Below are 7,427 nucleotides of genomic sequence, written 5' to 3'. Positions count from 1 at the left end.
CAGTTTAGGCTGCTCTAACAGAATACCACAGATAGGCGGCTTAAACAGCAAGAATTTATTTCTCACAGTTTTAGAGACTGGGAAGTCCAAGATCAAGAGGACAGTAGTTCCAGTGTTATAGTGAGGGCACTCTTCTTGGTTTGCAATCAGCTGGCTTCTAGGTATGGACTCACATGGCAGAGAGCAAGAAAGAGGGAAAGAAAGTGCTCTGGTCTACTCTTATGAGGACACTCATCATGTTCATGAGGGCTCCACCCTCATGACCTAATTACTTCCCAAAGACACCACTTCCAAATACTATCACATGGTGGGCTGAAATATTAACATATGATTTTGGGAGAGACCCAGCATTCAGTCCATAACAGTGAGCTATGGGAGGTCTAAATTCTGAGAACAGAAAGGACAGTGCTTCTCTGTAAAAACAAAACAAAACAGGAGAATTATACATTCACTCTTAAAATTTAATATTAAGTAATTCTTCAATTAAAAAAACTGAATCAAAAGAACTACTTGAAAGTATACAAAACGTGCATTTTAATTATGTTTAAACTGTTATACTTTGGCTCATTAATCACCACATTATATAAGACCAAGATAATTATTTTACATGAATAAAAGGGATTTTATATTATAGATTCATATTACATAAAATGTTCAAACTAATGTCTAATATTGATGTATTCAATAAATAAAAATGTAAAGACTGGCAATAAGATATTTTTAAATATAATGATATTCTTATAATAAGTAATCAAAGCCTGTGTTCAAGATAAAATAAGCCTGGTGGTGGGAAGGCGTGGGATTTTGCCAGCCGTGGTTGCCACTGGAGCCGGTGTCCGGGCTGGTGATGGGGTTAATTCCCTTCCATAAGACTCTTAACTTGCACCCACCCAGCCCCTCTGTCGCCCTGCTGCGCCCCGCTCCAGATGCCTCCTCAGTAATGCAGGCCCCAGAAATGTATGATATATTTTATCCTAGACATTCCATTTTAGTCCAGGAATCTACAGTGGTGACAAGGACATGGGACTCCTCCTGCCAGATTCCAAATTGGTCAAGACAATTGACATCCTGGCTGACAACTGTGAGAAAGAACCTTGGATTATTTTCTTTTATTTTTGCGGGACACCACAATTCCACATCCATAGGACACATCAGGCTTCAAGTTCCCTGTAGAATTCTAAAATAACCTTTGTTAATGAGGATGTCTGATACTGTTACTGTAAAAAATGAAACTGAAGCAATGAAGGATTTGGAGGCAGAAGTGAAAGATACAACCAGAGTTGTAAATCTTATCAAATCAGAAAACTATGGGAAGATTTTGGCAGAGAAGAATGAACATTGCATTGACGACAATATTGATTTGCAGGAGAAAATTCAAATACAGGTAACACAGTCATTTGAAAAAGAGGAGAAGCCTTCAAAAGGGGAAGCAGAAAAGAAAAAGCCAGTGATAAGTTGCCCAGAAAAATGTTATCAAGAGATTCTAGGTCAAGAATACACTGATTCAACTGACATAGGTCTACATGAATTTTTAGTAAATACATTAAAAAACAATCCCAAGGACAGTATGCTGCTGTTGAAATTGGAACAAGAAATTTTAGATTTCTTTGGTAATAATGAGTCTCCACATAAAAAATTCTGCCCAATGACATCTTATCATAGGATGCTATTACACAGAGTCGCTGCTTACTTTGGATTAGACCACAATGTTGATCAGAGTGGGAAGTCTGTCACAGTAAACACAACTAGCAACACAAGAATACCTGATCAGAAATTTAATGAACATATTAAGGATGATAAAAGTGACGACTTTCAGAAACGATATATGCTCAAGAGAGATAACTCTACCTTTGACAAAGATGATAATCAGATGAGAATACTTTTGAAAGCTGACAGAAGAAGCAAATCTATAGAAGAAAGAGAAGAGTACCAGAGAGTTAGAGACCAAATATTTTCCCAAGATCCCCTGTGTACCCAAGAGAATTATATTATTGACAAAAGCATCCAAGATGAGGATGCTAGTAGCACCCAACAGAGGTGCCAGATATTTAGAGTTAATAAAGATTCTTCAGGGAGATCAACAGATAACCATCAAAGCAGCAGTGAGAACGAGTTGAAGTACTCTGAATCATGACCCTGGAGAAGCACAGATTCAGACAGCTCTCTCTGAAACTTCAAGCCTGCTGTAACCAAAGCCAGCAGATTCAGTGGAATTTCAGTTCTGACAAGAGGTGACAGTTCTGGAAGAAGCAAAAGCATAAGCAGGCTTTCAAAAACAGTTCAGCCATTCATAAACCCAGATGGGAGTCCAGTTGTGTATAATCCTCCTATGAGTCAACAACCAGTTAGAACCCAAGTGCCTGGACCTCCACAGCCACTTCTGCCTCCCCCATCACCCCAACAACAAGCAGCTCAACACATTTTCTCACAGCAGGACAACCATGGGTCTCAGTGTAGCCACCTGAGTCTTGTCCACCAGCCATGCGCAAATGGTTCTGATCCTCATGCCACCATGTTCCAGTCCACTGTTGTTCTTCAGTACAGCAGTCTGGTTCTATCATGACAGCAGCCCCGCCACCACCACCGCCTCCTCTTCCTTCCCTACCTCCTGGGCATCCAGTCCCTACTGCTTGCTATTTTGCCTCTGGTCATCCTGTCAGCCAGCCTGTGCTTCAGCTGCAAGGATATATTCAGCAGCCCTCTCCACAGATGCCAGCCTGTTATTGTGCTCCAGGCCACTACCACTCCAGTCAACCTCAGTATCGCCCAGTCCCTTCTGTCCATTACAATTAACATCTAAACCAACCACTACCCCAGCCTGCCCAGCAGACAGGTTATCAAGTTTTGCCCAACCGGCAGCAAAACTACCAGGGGAGTGACAAAGTGAGAGAGTGGCATGGACATATATACACTACCAAACGTAAAATAGATAGCTAGTGGGAAGCAGCCGCATAGCACAGGGAGATCAGCTCGATGCTTTGTGACCACCTAGAGGGGTGGGATAGGGAGGGTGGGAGGGAGGGAGACGCAAGAGGGAAGAGATATGGGAACATATGTATATGTATAACTGATTCACTCTGTTATAAAGCAGAAACTAACACACCATTGTAAAGCAATTATACTCCAATAAAGATGTAAAAAAAAAAATCCCAAATAAAATCGTTGACCAGGAAAAATAAACAAAAAATATATAAAACAAAACAAAACAAACAAAACAAAACCAAAAAAAAAACAGAAAACAAAAAACTACCAGGGGATAGTTGGAGTTCAGCAACCCCAGAGTCAGAGCCTAGTTGGTGACCAGCCCAACAGCATTGGAAATCAGATTCAAGGAGTGGTCATTGCCTATCCTTCAGTGCCATCATTTCAGGTTTCACTGCCTCAAGGTTCTCAAGAAATTGCCCATCAGACTTATCAACAACCTGCTATGTTTCCTAATAAGTCTAATCAAGGATCTATGCCTACAGCAGGAATGCCAGTTTACTACAGCATCATTCCACCTGGCCAGCAAAATAATTTAAGCTCCTCAGTAGGTTACTTGCAAAATCCAGGATCAGAACAAGTACAGTTGCCTTGAACTACTTCACCATGCATTTCCCAGCAGCTCCAAGGCCACCAGTGTGCTGCTGTGCCACCTCCACCACCTGGTGGTGGAATGGTGACGATGCAGCTCAGTGTACCAAACAATCCACAATCTCGTGCCCATTCACCCCCACAGTGGCAACAAAAAAATATTACGGTGATCACCAGAGAGGACAAAAGTGTATGGAATTTAGCAGTAGAGACAATATTGTTCAAGAGATGCCAGATACCCGTTACTTGGCCAGCCCCTGCAGTACAACCCTCCTGCTGTTCTGCACGGACACATTCCAGCCCAACAGGGTCAGCCTGGCAACAGGCATGGAAACCGAGGAAGGAAACAAGCTAAAAAAGCTTCATCCACCGACCTAGGTGCTGGAGAAGCAGTTGTTGGGAAGGTCTTGGAAATTACTGAACTACCAGATGGAATAACTCGTGTGGAAGCTGAGAAGCGTTTGGGGGAACTCTTTAAAATTGGCACCAAGATATGGTGGCTCTGGGACACCCAGTCACAGCCCTGGCTGCATCGTCATCCACTCTGCTGTGGCAGCGGGGACAGGACTGTCAACTCCGAAAGCTCTAAACCTAGTGACTTGGCCTCCACGTACTGTCTTAGCCACATTCCCCTCCATCTCGGCTGCACAGAATTCTCTGAAGAAACAAATTAACTCAGTTAACGAGTTTAAGCTGAGAACGAGCAAGAAGCACTATGACTTTAACATTTTGGAAAGGGCAAGTTCTCAGTAACAGCCACTTTGGACCCATGGCCTTTGTGATTCCCCTGTCCTCACCCACCTTTAACTGGCTTGGTATTTGGATCTTCTGTTAACATGAGACTCCTAGGATGTGTGGTCGTGGCATTACAACTTCTGAAGACAGGCCAGTGATCCAGCAAAGGGGGGAAAAATACATATTTCACCCCAGATGACTGTAGGAATCCACATCGGAATGATACAGAGTTAGCAGCTTTTTCTGAGGAAATGCCGTTCAACTTCCTCTTAACTTTTATAGTTATTTTGCTTTATATTTCTGAATTCTTGTGTCAGCTCTATTGTACAGCAAATTATTCTTCAAAATGGTTACAACAAGTTGCAACCTGTATTTCTTGTTTTTTTTGCAGCCAGCACAGTATGACCCAAGATAGAATTTGGGGGAAAAAGAATGTAGGAGTGTAATAACCAAGTCACAACTGTGTACTGTCTTTGGGGGACTGGAGGGTGACTAAGGAGACCCCACAAATAGAAGACTACTCTTCCCCTGTATCTCTAAACACAGAAACAATTTCCAGAAAATATAGAACTCCCTCATAGGGTCTTTTCCTTATTCACTTAGGTCGTATAAACATTAAGTGTAAAGTAAATTATGTTCTTAACACCTCTGAATCAAACCACTTAGGTTCAAAGGGGAATAGGAATCATTCTAGGCAGGAAAATACTTCCATTTTTTTTAAAAGTCTCCCTCCAATAATTAAATGTCACTTATTTTCATTCCCTTCCTTGTGGATATTTTTGTCACCTGAGGAAATGCATTTGATGAGTGCTGGAAACTTCTTAAGTGGTTTAAAATGTGTTTTCATTGTTTGCAGCACATCACTGGACATCAAAGATTCATTGCACTTATGAACAAGGAACCTGTTTTTCATTTTACAAGGCTGTACAATGTGTGCTGATGCAAGCATTTTTCAGTTCAAGAGAATAAATGTTTACAAATATATACCCACTTTGTCTTTTGTAAATTAAAACCATGTTTTTAAATGAGAAAAAAAAAGATAAAATAAGCCCAATGCAATGCACTTTATTTTAACTAGGTTTAGTGATTGTCCAAAAAGTAATTCTCAAATCAGAAAAATTATGCTTCATGTATATCAGGAGTAGTATCTTCCTGTTTACAACAAGGTTTTAATCACCTTGATTTTTATAATTACTCCAATAAAATATTTGTAATACCTTCTCATATTAGAATTATAAATAATTATTTGTGGTAATCTAAATTTTACTTATGACATTAAGTTTAATTTAATGACTTATTTCTAAATACTTGGAGGAAAAACATTTTATTTTATCCTCTCTTAGAATAATATCAACTGTTTCTAAAAGCAACTGTCAGTTTTACTGTATTTACTATGGCAACAAGCCTAGTTATTATGTGTGTATGATTTATTTTCAACAGATGTATAATTATTTTTAAAACAAGCAGATATATACTCTTACAAAATTGTCTTTTTAAATTTGAAGTTGTAAAGCATGGTAGTTCTAAATCATAGAACATAAAACCCTTAAAACTTCCACTTTTCATGCCTGACTTATAAATAATATTTAGCACTTCTGAAAAAAAGAATCTTATAACCAAATTCACTTAGTGGAATAAAGCAGTGCAGTAGAAAATATGCTTGCTGCCTAATTTTTTCTCCTTTACCCTTGGTACCAGAAAGACTTAGTACTTATGATGGCCAGGACACCACACTCCCTTTAATGCTCAAAGCAGTAAATGCTTCCAACTTAAGTTTTCATCTTGATTGTAACCACCTGACTCTTTGTTAGACCTCCAGAGCTATTCATTTTGCTGTTTTGCAGTATAATCGTTATACAACTACAAATGCTTCCTACTAGTCTTGTCATTAGGGTGATATAAGTTTGTTCCTCTACTTCTGAACTTCCAAGAAGGTGACAGTCCTCTGTTAATGCAAGCCTTGTGAATACCAAGGAGATAATTGTGGCAGTATCACAAACTGTTATCCCAATCTGGGGAGACAAAAGTGTATGCATAGCTTAGTGATAGAATGATTCTAATTTTCAAAGTGAAAAATGAAGGAAATAAAATTTTCCTTCACTAAATTTGACTGCTTTTTATAAAATAACTTTGTTGCATGATTATACCAAAAATCTTCTTCTTTTTTTACTCTGCCTTATAATTCATACATGCCCGTCACTGCTGATATTATCCTAAATCTTCTAGGAAGATGGGAAAACCAATAGGATTCTAATTTCAAAACTAGCTAAATTTCAGATATATTTGTACTACCCTGAACAAAAGATTCTCCTCTGGCTTTATGTTCTTCCCCATGTGGGGTCCACAGACTCTCCTTTTCGGAGATAGTGATGACTTTCCTATTAATTGAGAGACATCAGATCAGTCTCAGAATCTGTTATAAGCAGATATAGGTTATGACTGCAAGAGACTGAAGCATATAGTTAGTCTCATTATCAATGTGTATGTAGTATCCTTTCTGTAACACCTGCTCAAGCAACTACTTCATGAGCTATAATCTGGATAACTGTTCTTTGTTCTTCTGTAAGACCAGACAAAATTAGCTCTTGAACCATGATGGAAAAAGCCTTATTATGTCTTACTGACCACTGTAACTATAGTCAAGCTATAAGGAATATCACTAGATTCACATATTCGCTTCTCAAAAAAGAATATATTGTGTATATATATATATATCTTCTGCCTTTTATATGATGAAAAATATCATGGAAAAAACAGATTATTCAGTTAAAATCCCCATATCTGGTTCTTCAAGCTCTTCACGTAAGGATCAGCAGCTTTTCTCTTGACATAATCTATGAATGCTTAGCTCCTGGTTTAGCAGTGGGTGACAAAAGTCTGGAGATAATCCTATTCCTATAATGCTGAAACATAGGATCTCCAGTGTTTTGTATCCTGCTCAGTAGTTTGTTTCTGACAAAAAGTCACAGAAGCTATCATGCAGTAGAAAAATTAGAAGACATAGTACATGTTGAAACTCAAATAATTATCAATGTGATAAGTAACAACTAAAACAATAAATAGTAGGGTGGATGGATCATGGAAATAAATAGTATATTCTATAACCCCTGTAGAAAATT

At 38.8% G+C, this 7,427-nt stretch overlaps 1 pseudogene across 1 annotated transcript; it reads left to right on the top strand.

Moving 5' to 3' along the window:
* Positions 1–1,195: 1,195 nt before the first annotated feature.
* LOC307053058 (R3H domain-containing protein 1-like) lies at positions 1,196–4,326 on the top strand (annotated as a pseudogene). The gene is made up of 2 exons: positions 1,196–2,871; positions 3,254–4,326. The product of its transcript is annotated as a R3H domain-containing protein 1-like (transcript).
* Positions 4,327–7,427: the final 3,101 nt, after the last annotated feature.

The sequence above is a fragment of the Hyperoodon ampullatus genome, assembly GCF_949752795.1.
Source record: "Hyperoodon ampullatus genome assembly, chromosome: 5".
Lineage (NCBI taxonomy): Eukaryota > Metazoa > Chordata > Mammalia > Artiodactyla > Ziphiidae > Hyperoodon > Hyperoodon ampullatus.
The sequence above is the reverse complement of the archived record's forward strand: the minus strand, read 5'-3'. Positions and strand labels throughout refer to the sequence as shown.